We start from the raw sequence: 13,353 nt of genomic DNA, 5'->3' as shown, positions 1-13,353 counted from the left end.
TTCTTGGTTGAAAAAACCCTTTTGGAAGAGTCAAGTGACTGGTGTTATTTGTATTTCAAATATCAACATTTTTATTTATCCTTGAAATGTCTAAATACTCAAGAAGTAAAGCTTGGAACTCTATTTCCCAAATATTAGAGTATGTTCCAACAAAAAATTAAATAAAAAAAATTAAATCATATGTTTTATGAATAAATTATTTTATTTAGCATTCTAATTAAGGCCAAGGTTGATTTTTAACAGTATCTATGGTACTCCCTTCGCTGATTTTTGATAAAAACAAAAAAGGAAAAGTTTTAGGTCCTGTATATGAAGAAAATGCTGCATAATTTGGATTAATTAGAGACGACTTTAGTTTCTAAAACCCTAAGGGTTGGCCCGGCGGTTAAGAAGGTTTGCTCCCTTCATTAACTTCCTAGGTTTGAACCACCTTGTGGCTTACCCTTATAGGGTGTTCAATGAGATCTGGAGATTAATTGAGATGCGCGCAAGCTAGTCCGAACTCCCTAGTTATAAAAAAAAAAAAAAAAAATAGTTTCTAAATGGCCATGGAGCTGCAAAAAGTAGCATGCCTATCACAAAAAAATATTACTACAACACAATTTAGTTAATGCATAGTCAATAATCTTTCATTTGAAAGATGTCTACTGTGAACGATAAAATTTATAATTAAATTTGTAGGGACAAGATCTTGTGAGGTGAGCTATTAACAATCTTGATGGACCTGTGGAGGGTGCTCTTGCAATTGAGGGGGTTTTAGTAACTTCTGGATGTCTTGGGAATATGCCAAGAGCTTAGGGGTGAGAATACTAGAACTTTAAGGTGATTTCTGAATATCTAATGAGAGGGTTTGCCTCTGTTTATATAGTGAACCCGAGGGGTCCGAATTCTAGTAGGATTTTGAGTCCTACTTAGTAGGAGAGTTCTCCTTCTGGAAGGAGATTGGATTTCTGCCTTTATTAGTTCAGGCTTTTCTCTTTGGGTGAGATCTGGGATCTCGTCAAAAGAGGAAATTGACTAGGATTCTGATCCTTATTGTGGGCTAGTGTGGGCGAATGGGTCGAACCCAACTCAGCTTAACTTGTAGAGTAGCCCAACTCATTGAGCAGGCATTTCACAAGGCAGTTTAAGCATGGGCCCAATCGGAATTGGGCTAAAGCCTTTGGGTCGTGACATTATCATTTTGTTATTGGACCTCGTCATGTCCAATACAATTTTTAGCCCATACAGTTTGTCCTCCACTCTCTAAGTTAAAGGGTATTTAGCTTAGAGAGTAGATTCATTTACTTGTATTCAGGATACGGATAGGTCACTAGTCCTAGGAGGAGGACTCGATCGTTATGGGTGCCCTTGGGATACGGTCAACTCGGTTTAGTCTCAATGGTCAAACCGAACGGATCAGAGATCACAGGGATCTCGTCTAAGGTGACTCCAAAGAGTCACACTGATGTTCACCTGGTTCGGTGGTGTTTTGCGAGAGGATTGCATCGACTGAGCCGAACGGGATGCGACTAAATTTGGTTGATTTAAACAAGCGAGACCTTTTGTTATTGCTTCGATCATGGAATGACCATAGGTCATGAGGATGGAAAACAAGGGAATGATGATGCAACTCAGCAACTGTTCCCCTTTGGTGATTCGGGTGAACGTGATTGAGGACCCATACCGTTCTATCTTGGGTGTTGTGGAGAATCTATTGTTCAAAACCGAGCCAACTAAAGGTGTTGTTGGCTTCTCTAATTCGCATAGATATGGAGATGTGGGGCTTAACTTCCCAATGAGGCACTTTATCTTGTACATCTGAGTCGAGCCGAGTTGACATTGTGAGTGAGTTCTTAAGCAACGTGGCGAGCATGTCCACATGTCCCGCTTCGTGTGAACCACACGTGTGAGATGCAGGAGGTAGGAAATGAAAAGTTTCCGCCTTTTGGTTGCCAATGACGTTCTGCCACCTGTCTTTCGCAGACTAAGTCCCCTTAAATGTGACATCCCTTCGTTTTTTAGCTCAATTTTACCATTTGAGTCTGTTTCAAGAGAAAGAAAGCGTAGGTGACATTTTTCTCAGAAAAATCTGTTTTTCGACTACTTGTCACAGTAAATCTTCGCTTTTTTCGTCCATTTTCTTTGTTTTTTTTTTTTGTTTTCTTCGTGTTGGTGAGTGAAAAAAAAAGTGTTTTAGAGACCTATTTGGAGGGATTTGGGTTTATTTTGAGTTTGGGTTTTGAGTTTTTGGAAAAAAGTGGTTTTGTGGAGTTTTTTGGTTAGTTTCAAGAGGTGAAGTGGTTTCTAGATTTGTTGTGAAGAAAGGGACAAAGGCAAAGGGTTTTTTGGGGAAGGCTGAGTTGAGTTTGATTAAGCCGAGCCGAACGATGAGTGAGACTTAAGACTCTTTCGATAAATAGGTAGTGCCGAGCGATAGGTATGGTTTGGAGTTTATGAAGATCAGAGCCAAACAGTGATGTCTGGGGGAAACGAATACGAAAATGCACTAACCATGGTGGTACTGCCTGAAGGTGATGAGACGATTCTAACTGGAGGGGTGAACTTTACCTTTCTATGGGATATGTACCAAATGGCCATGGCATAAAGTTGAGCGAAGTTGGCTTAAGCAGCGAAAGTTTAGATAGTGAGTCTAAATCAAAAGGCACTGCCAACCCGGATCACGTAAATGGGAGCAAAGCTCCTTTGACCAGTGGTGGTCATAGGGACGAGCAAAGCCATCCCAAAGCTGGGATGTTAGCTGACAACCTGCCATTTAGGCTTGAGCCGGTGATGAAGCTTAGGTATCTTTACAAGAAACCTGGTTCTATAGAGATAAGGGTGCCAACTAGACACGAGAGAGTGGATTAGTCTATGCTAGGTTGGATCAGTATATATGAGCACAGCCTGGTAGAAATGATGCTTTTTCTTATCCCTCGGTTGGTGTGTGAAGTGTTAAGCAACTACGGCATTGCCCCGAGCCAACTAATACCAAACATGTGGCAACTACTCATGTCCATTGAGTGTCTATGTGCATGGCTCTGCATAGAATTCAGAGCTATAGATCTGCTTTATTGGTATTATTTGAAGGAGCATGACAAGGAGAGAGGTAGATACCTCTCTATGCTACGGCACGACCAGAAACATTTGGTGATAGAGTTGAAAACTTATGACAAGAAATGGAAGGACGGCTACTTCTTAGTGAAGGGTGACTTCGTTTTCAAGGAAGGTGGAGTCGAGGGCATTTCGTTCTTCTGGAAAATGACAAGTGAGAAGATTTTATATTTGCTAAGTGTTGGTATACTAAATCTCATTGTTTCTTTTTTTGCAAACTTGAACTACAATAAAGCGCTGCCAAGACTCCGTGCTGAAAAGAATAGTTAAGCTATCCTAGCTTTATTAGAAAAAGAGAGAAATTACCGCCAAGTGTTAGACGAGATGAATCTGCGAATGAGCCATTTGTGGGAGGACATCTCCAAGGTGCAACAAGGTACCTTACTTCTGCTTGGGACCATGTTGTTATACGTCCTATTGGTCCGGTATAGCAACCTTGTCGTATTTGTTAGATCTATTCGTCATCCGCTAACCACTGAGGAATTGTACTTTGCAGAAGAGAAGATGTTGAGCAAGTTCAAGGTTCTGACTGTCAAGGAGATCAAGGAGTGGCACCGAACTGAGTCAACTAAGAAGCGAAAGAGGATAGAATTGGGTGGAACTTCCTCGACAACAGTTGATGCAAGTCCAGGCCATACATCTTTACCTACTCAAAAGGCGGCGTCGACTCCAATGGTTGTGGTACCGGATGACGATAGTTTGAAGATCATCATCCCGTCTGATACTTCGACACTTCTTTTGTCGGAGCCATGTTGGACTCTTTCCCACTGCTAAAAGATGAGTGCCAGCTTGGGAGGATTGATCGACACTGTGCAAACGACCAAGTGGACAATGACTCGTCTCTTCCAGGTATATGAAAGTTTGCTTTGCTCCATCGTTTTTTGCTTTTATACTTGGTTTAATTTGTTGCCCTCTCCTTGGTTGCATGCTTTTTCGGGGGTGCCTACTTTGGAAGTTGGTCACCTCGCAAGAAAAGAGGAACAAGGATGTGGAGAGGCGAGTCAAGGAGTTGACTGATTCTAACTCTGAGTTGGAGGGGAATTTACGGCTCGGTCAGGAGAATGAGAAAGAGTCTGAAAAGGTTTGTGCGGATCTTACACACCAACTACAGAATGTCAGAGCCAAATGGGAGGTCAAAAGGGCCTCTTTAATCAGAAGGTTGGAGACTATCTCCATTAAGGCGGTTTTGAACACTTTCTCCGAGCTGATGGAGGAGTTCAAGGAAGGAAGGTAGGGTGAGTGGAAGCCGATGAAGACATTACAGAGTACAAGGCCTTTCTTGCCGAGCACGGACTTAGACCCAAGCTGGACGGTTGCAAAGATGGACTCATTACTTCTGAAACTCGAATCGGGGAGTTGGGTGATGGATTGAAGGAGATGATCGAGGGGGCAATCGCTCCAGGGGCTCAGCCAATTGGGGATGTTATCGGATTAAGTGACAATACGACTGAAGATGTTTTAGTTTAAGTTAAAACTAATTTTGATTTTGAGAGCACTGGATGGTAAAGAACGTAGCCCTTGGGGCTTTTTACTTTTCTTTTTATGATATGGGCTCAGCTCCATTATCTCCTTTCTTGATGTCTGGAATTTATTCTTTACTTGCAAAGTGTTGTGGATGTCTAACTGTTTGAGGTTTTTACTACATGTGAAGGGAATGCCCCCTATAGCCCTTGGGGCGTTTATTGTGAAATACTTAAACATTTTGTATGACTGAATAATACCTCGATTTATTGAATAGTGAAAAACAACATCAACTAGAGAAAAATTGTCTAACGAACTGGGGGGAGTGGACAGCCCCACCTTGTCCCCCATTGTAAAAAATTCCTAGGTGCTACGGGTGATAGAGATTAGCCGAATAGTTTCAGAAATGGTAGGCCTTCAAATGGATCGCATTCCAACTATTAGTGATGTTCTTGCCTTCCGGTGTTTGCAATTGATAGGCTCTTTTTTTGACAACCTTGGTGATTTTGTAAGGGTCTTCCCATGTGGGATCAAGTTTGCCGGTTCCTAATACTTGGCACAAAACCCAATCACTGACTTTGAAGATTCTGGTTCAAACATTCTTGTTGTAGTGCCGAGCCATCTTTTACTAGTAGACGGCTTCCCTCAGTTCATTAGCATCATTAAGGTTATGGCAGAGTTGCTACTCGTTGGTATTTTCATCTATCTACTAGAGTCGAGCCAAGGGAATCGCCACTTCTATTGGAATAACAACTTCCAAGCTATAAGCCAAGGAGAAAGGTGTTTCTCCTGTGGATGACCGCACTGTGATGTGGTAAGACTATAGTATCCTAGGGAGCTCATCTACCCAAGCTCCCTTCGCCTTTTGTAGTCTCTTCTTCAACGTTTGAAGGATGGTTTTGTTGGAGGACTTGGCTTATCCATTTGCCCGAGGATGGCGCGGCATGGAGAAGCTTAACTTGATCCCCCCACATTTTGCAGAAATCTTGGAAGCTGGAGTTGATGAATTGGGAGCCATTATCGGTGACTATCTCTTTTGGCAAGCTGAACTGACAGATGACATTCTTCCACACAAGACTCTTTACTTCACGATCCCTGACTTGAGCGAAGGCTTCTGCCTCTATCCACTTGGTGAAGTAGTTAATAATCACGAGCATGTATACCCTTTGGCCCAGTGCAATTGGCAACTTGCCTATAATATTCGTCCCCTACTTCATGAATGGCCAAGTTGTGAGGATAGAGCTAAGCCGTTCAAGAGAGAGGTGTGATACCTTGGCGAAGCATTGGCAAATGTCACACTTCTTAGAAAACTTAGTTGAGTTGGAGCGCATGGTGGGGAAGTAGTAGTCGGCTATCAATGCTCTATTGGCGAGGCTGCGTCCCCCAGCATGATTGTCGCACTTGCCTTCATGGAGTTTTGCGAACACGCATTTTGCCTCCTCAAGGGTGATGCATTTGAGGTATGGTCTTGGAAACAATCTTCTAAGTAGGCGGTCCTCATGGATGGTGAACCGTGCTACTTTAGCTTTCAATCGCTGTGCCTCATTCTTGTCTACTGGGATTTTGTTGCTTTTTAGGTAATGAAGGATGAGTGTCATTCATGACTCATCTAGGCCAACTAGTGCAACTTTGGTCGAGCTAGCAGTGATTGTTGATGCTTGTAGATGTACTGGAGGGATCGTTGTAGGGTGCTAGATCTTCAGAGCCGAATCGAGATTTGCAAGAGCATCTGCATAGGAATTTTTGGTCCTTTAGACCTAGGTAATTGTGATCTCTTTGAATGATGATAGGAGCTCTTTGGCCAAGTTTAGATACGAAGTCATCTTGGTGTCCCGTGCTTGATATGAGCCTTAGACTTGGTTCACCACTAGCTATGAGTCGGATTTGACTTCTAACTTTTTGATCCCCATTCCTTTTGCAAGTGAGAGTCCAGGGATCAGCACCTCGTATTCGGCCTCGTTATTGGTTGCATTGAAGTCGCACCATATGGCTTATTACAAAATATCTCCTTCTGGGGAGATGAGGACCACTCCTAATCCGCTACTATTGATGTTGGTTGAGCTATCCACATAGAACCCACTTGGAGGGTGCATGATTTGTCAAACATAGGAGCTCCCTCTCCGCCTGAATAGAAGTGCTAGATGCAAAGTCGACAATGAAGTCAACTAGCACTTGAGACTTGATTACGATACGAGGTTGAAAGGAGACATCAAACTCGCTTAGTTCAACTGCCCATTGAATGAGCCGACCCGAGAGATTCGGCTTGTGGAGTATCTTCTTGAAGGGATAGGAGGTCAAGACTATGATCAAGTGGCATTGAAAGTATGTCATGGCTCCTGTGTGGCTGTGATTAGAGCAAGTTCCAGTTTTTCAATTTGATTGTATCGTGTGTCTGCGTCGAAAAAGGACCTGTTGGTGTAGTAGACTGGCAACTGCTTTCCTTTTTCCTCTCGGATCAGCATGACCGATATGGCGAATTCGGATACTACCAAATAAATGAAGAGTTGTTCCCCTGTCTTCAGCTTGGAAAGTAAAGGAGGCAATGTTAAGTATCGTTTCAGATGAATCAATGTCTCTTCGCATGCTAGAGTCCATTCAAACTTCTTTGATTTCCTAAAGGCGGCAAAAAAGAAATGGCATTTCTCCGCTGACTTGGAGATGAACCAACTCAACGCGGCTACTCTCCCTATGAGGTGCTGCACATCTTTTATGCAAGTGGGGGATGGGATGCCCAAGACTATCCTGATCTGATCTGGATTGGCCTTGATGTCGTGCTGTGTCACCATGTAACCTAGGAACTTGCCGGATGAGATGCTGAATAAGCACTTGGCTGGGTTCAACTTCACATTGTATTTTCACAGCACCTCAAAAGCTTGCTGAATGTGGTCAAGGTGATACTTGGTGATCAGAGACTTTACCAGCATATCATCAATGTATACTTCCATGGAGTCCTCTAGCAAGTTAGAGAACACTTTATTCACAAGTCACTGATAGGTGGCACCAGTATTCTTTAGACTAAACGACATCACTTTGTAGTAGTAGGTGCCTCATTCAGTAATGAAGGCGTTTTTTTCCTGGTCGTCCGGGTGTATCAATATCTGGTTGTAGCCTGAGAAGCATCCATGAAGCTTAATAGCTCATGCCCGATAGTGACATCTACTAACATGTCTATGTGGGGAAGTGGGAAGGAGTTCTTGGGGCAAGCTTTGTTTAGGTTGGTAAAGTCAATGCAGACTCTCCACTTCCTATTCTTCTTCTTGACTACTACTACATTTGCCAACCAATCCAGGTAATGGACTTCCCAAACTGAGTCGTTGCTAAGTACTTTTTCCACCTCCTCATTGATCACCTTATTTCTCTCAAGAGCAAACCTTCTTTTCTTCTTCTTTTCTATCTTATAGGGGGGAAGGGGGGGTAGTCCGAATCTGCATTCAATCGGTGCATCATAGCTTCGGGGCTAATCCTCATCATGTCAGAGTGAGACCAAGCAAAGCAATCTTGGTTTTTCTTGAGGAAATTGATAAGCTTTCTTTGGTTGTTAGGGGAAAGTTGGGCTTCAACTTGTGTCTTTCAGTTTGGAAAGTCTAGGTGAATTTGGATCTCATCTAGCTCTACCATAGCTAGTTGGTTCGGCTTTACACTTCAAATTAGATAGGTTTGTAATTGCTACATGGTGCCTCGCTTTATCTTGAAGGCATTCTAGTAACAATCTCTAAAGGCCTTATAATCTCCCTTTATCTCTTTGATGCCTCACTTGGTGGGGAATCGGATAGTCTGGTAGAAAGTGGAAGGGGTAGCCCAAATGCCATGAATCCACGGTTAGCCAAGGATCATGTTGTAAGGGGAGAAGGTGTCTAATATCATGAAGGTGGTCTAATGGTTGATTCTTTCGGCTTAGACTGGCAAAGTAATCTCCTTAATGGTGTACTTTTTCTTTGAGTTGAATCCTATGAGGAGAGTTGGACGACGATTGATACTAGACTCATCTAGTCCCATCACCTTGAATGCTTCAAGGAACATGATGTTTGCTAAGAGTCGGGGTCTACCAAGTTTCTCCTGACAGTGATGTTAACGATTTGGGGAGTAATCACGAGTGCGTCGTGGTGGGGATCAAAAGCATCATTGCTTCGTTTTCCACGAACTCTATGGTCAAGTTGGTGGCTTTCTATAATATCGGTCTAGAGTTGTGGGTTAGTCGCGGCTCGAGCATGTCGCTTTGCTAATCATTAGTAGTTTACCCTACTTGCTTCTGATCCGTCTGAAATAACACCACACATTCTATCAGTCGATGGAGCTTTTGGTGGGGGAGTAACTTGGCGATCGCTGTTTGCCACAGTGTTTTTCCCTTTATCTGTCAAATATTCACGGAGGTGATCCCTTTTTAGATGTTCGGCTACTTCAAGGTAAAGGGCGATATAGTCGGCGATAACGTGGCCGTGGTCCCCATGAAATTCACACCATTTGGTGGTTCTTACTTCGCTCTAGGGTGTTTCAATTTCGCCAGCCATCTAACTACATTCCCCATCTCCTTCATCACTGTTACTACTTCCACCAGCTCGATGTTTAGGTTGTAATTGGGTCTCTTATATCTAGGCGGTGTGTTGGAGTTACCCTCGCTATGCTGAGTCGGATGGCATTCTAATTGTCGCATGTTGTCACGTACCAAAACTCTTCTTATTGGATACGGCTCAGTTAGTCTTATGTCATGGCGTCTATCAAGGCGACGGAAGCAGCGATCATCACAGGCGTTCTACTTGGTCTGTGAACTTCGTCTTCCTCCCACCTTATTTCAATCCAAGTGCGGGCCAGCATATCTTCCATGATGTTGCAGTTGTACTTGGTGAGTTCCTTATACAACTTACTATCTAGAATGAGGCCTTTCCTAAAGGCATCAACCACGGTCTCTTGGTTACAGTATGGAATCGAGACCTTCTCGCGGTTGAAGCGTCTCACATAGTCTCGAAGCGGCTCATTGTGGTGTTACCGAATTCGATAGAGATTGCCAGATAGTTTTTCCAGTTTTTTGCTGCTAGTAAATTGCTCCACGAAAGTGTCCGTGAGCTGAGAAAATGACGCAATAGAGTGATTGGGGAGGTTAGTGTACCACTGGAATGTTGGTCTTCCTAGACTAGAGCCAAAGCTTTTACATATGCATGCCTCACAAAGATCTCTGGGTATGGCAGCAACGAACATTCTTTACTTGTAAAAGGCTATATGGTCATCTGGGTCGGTGGTTCCATCATACAGCTTCATGTTGAGGAAGGTGAATTTGTGGGGCATATCTACTAGGGCAATGTTGTCTACAAACGGTGACTCGGTGTAGCTTTGTGGTTAGCTCTTTTTTAGGGGTGCTGGTACGTTTGGGATGCGCTAGATCATGGCCTCCATCTCGGCTAACCTCTTAGTAAGTGTTTGTTCAAGGGGTGTGGGCACAGGAGCATAGAGGTTGTTTAGGAATTAGGGTAACACTCTGGAATTGACATGTATCGTCGAGCCATGTGGGAAGCTTTGCTAGGCTATGTTAGGTTCCATGTTCATGGGATGTGTTTGGTGGGCAAAAGTGGCATTCAGCCGGGGGTAAGGTGGCTTGTGTAAGTGTTTTGGAGGCCGAGTGGGTGATGGGTGGAGTGGTGATGAATTGGGTCGGCTCGGCCATTGGTATAGTTGTTGTTGGGGCCGCAGCATGAGGGTGATTGGCTGAAACGCCATTATCCGGGGTCAGGAAGAGTTGTCTAGGTTGAATGGGATGCCAAAAGAAAGATACATGATGCTAGTTAAGAGACTAGTCTAAAGAGTAAAACTGGGTTACCTTATCTTGGAGTGCTTGATTCTCCATAAAGATGGCAACACTCTGAGCCTCCAAGGCCTGATGTTTGTTGTTGTTTTCCTTTACCAATGCAGTGAGAGCTGCAATCTATGCCGCAACATCAGGCACCGAAGTATCAGTGTCATTGGTCATGGTAACCGAATAGGGAAGAGGAGAAGCAACTTAAGCAAGTCGTTTTAGGTCGAAAAATTGCTAGGGCGCCACGGTGGGCGCCAAATTATGAACAATTAAATTTGTAGAGACAAGATCTTGTGAGGTGAGCCACTGACAATCTTGATGGACCTGCGGAGTGTGCACTTACGGTTGAGGGAGATTTTATAATTTATGGATGTCGTCTGAATATGCCAAGAGCTTGGGGGTGAGAATACTAGAACTTTGGGATGATTTCTAAATATCTAATGAAAAGGTTTCCCTCTGTTTATGTAGTGAACCTAAGGGGTCCGAATCCTAGTAGGATTTTGAGTCTTACTTATTAGGAGAGTTCTCCTTTTGGAAGGAGATTGGATTTCTTGCCTTTATCGGTTCAGGCTTTCCTCTTTGGGTGAGATTTGTGATCTCGTCAGAAAAGGAAATTGACTGGGATTCTGATCCTTATTGTGAACCGTTGTGGGCGAATGGGCCGAACCCAGTCCAACTTAACTCGTAGAGTAGCCCAACTCATTAAGCAGGCATTTCACAAGATAGTTTAAGCGTGGGCCTAAACGAAATTGGACTAAGGCCTTTGGACCGTGACATTGTCATCTTGTTATTGGACCTCATAAGGTCTAATATAATTTTTGGCCCATACATCTACTAAGTGTTAGAATAGATGCCCTAGAGCCAATCAATTATTGTAGAATTGTCCTTTTGTAATAATGTTCATTAATCTATAAAAGGCATTTTATTCTATATCGCGTAAATCATTATTATTGCAATATGTATTGATATATGTCCTTAGAATAGTACAACCATGACAAGGGTATCAAGTGTTTCAAATCTTGATGGTGAGAACCCTACGAGCACATATGGTGGCCATTCTAGAAACGTCTATAGCCTGAGTATTATTCTGAAGTAAGGGCACAAATAATACGGTAAGGCTATCATAGTGTTGAACGACCCTGTCGAGAGGCAGTGACTGATCTCACTTGTCAAGGTTGTTTGGTGACAACCTGGTGCAACACATGGGTGCTTGCTATAGGCGGATATACCACAGCAAGTTCACTAGACTGACCTACCAGAGGATTCTATATGGATGGTAACCCTAGTGTCTATGGAACAAATCCGCTAACGAATGGTGGTGCATGTGATCCTAAGACTTGAGATCACCGGAGCGCCTTGTGTACCGATTGGTGCAGTTTGATACTAGCCTAACGCAATTCTATTCAGAGCTGTCAATATAGTGGTGATTGGCTGCATCAAGGAGTGTACCAAGACTATGGTGGACAGACAGAGGATTCATCATTCCCGGGTACGGGAGAAGTTATCTCACAGCGCAATTCAGTATATGGCAATGATACTAAAACTGTGGCCATAGTGGGATTGAGTTGTTGCTTTATCTGGATTATAATACAGGTGATTGTTCCAGAAACTGAATACATAATATCGAGAGTAACCGAAGGTTGACACTATTTCTATGACTTCGTCTCGTCGAGATAACATATGATGAAAGGATCGAATTGTACGGTAACCATATCGTTGACAGGTAGCTACTTTGCTAAATCCGAATCTATCGGGTGGCCATGATGCCTTGCTAGGGGTCAATCTTGGTCTGTGTATTAGTGAGACGATTAATTGGTGTTAATAGCGATACTATACACTACCGGTATGATGAGGAGCCTATAGGTCACACACATAGAAGATAATTTAAGAGCCAAGAAGAAAGAATAGCGTTTTCGTCTTTTTAGGCGAAAGGGTATTTTGATAATTTCACAGTGCAATTAAATTTGCTGAGGTCGTAGCCTTTATTTAATTTATTAGAAAAATTAAATAAGTGAAATTACGTTTAAATATGTGTTCGCATATATTTAATTAAATCATCATTATTGTTAAATGTTAATATATAGATTAAATATATATTAATTGATTTTAATTGAGATAATGATGAAATAAAATAAATATCTAATGGGAGTGTTTGATAACATGGGGTGTTTGCGTTGGAGTCCAAGTCTATTCCGTATGGGAATAGGGTAACTAAGTTTTCAATATAAAAGAAAGGTTATTTGTAAAATGGGAGAGTTAATCATTATTTACATTTTCTTTGAAAAACAAAGACACAGCCCCATACATCTCTCCCATGGCAGATTTGTTTTCGATTGAAAACAAAACATTTCTTTTCTTCTTTAATCTTAAAGCTAAAGAGGATCTAACAAATCCTTCTTTAGTTCTTTGTGATTGTCTTCGTGTGGACTACATTGATTCAATCCTACATTTGGGTCGGTAGCAAAACTTCAAGATAATTGGAGGACCCCAAACGTGCTATGGTTTCTAAACTCAAGAATAATTTTTCTGTAGATTTCTACTTGTATAAACTGTAAAATTATACCTTGATCTTGGCTCTATGGGAACGATCCTTGTATTATTATTTTTGTTTTCTGCTAAGTACATCCCGTATCCTAACACTAAGAGAATCTGAAACTTAAAAACCTAACTAAAACTCTATTTGATAATCATGTGAGATGTGACAGTTTTATTGTTTATTAGGTTGACAATAATAAATGCCATTTTGGATTACAATTAATTAGATATTATAAACAGTTTCATTTCAATAAATAGAGTTCAATATTGAAGTCAATTTTACTGCTAATGATCACATTACTATTGCTTGGTGTGAGAAAATAAAGACTCGGGCGCCCATGCATTTCTTATATAACCATTTTCTAGAATTAACATTATTACTGTCATTTGTAATCCTACAAATAATTCTCTTACATCTTCATGTGTGGGCAGTGAACTATACATCAATCACAATGGAATATGAATCATAAGAGGAAGAA

Source organism: Pistacia vera, unplaced genomic scaffold (genome assembly GCF_008641045.1).
Source record: "Pistacia vera cultivar Batoury unplaced genomic scaffold, PisVer_v2 Contig896, whole genome shotgun sequence".
NCBI lineage: Eukaryota > Viridiplantae > Streptophyta > Magnoliopsida > Sapindales > Anacardiaceae > Pistacia > Pistacia vera.
The sequence above is the reverse complement of the archived record's forward strand: the minus strand, read 5'-3'. Positions refer to the sequence as shown.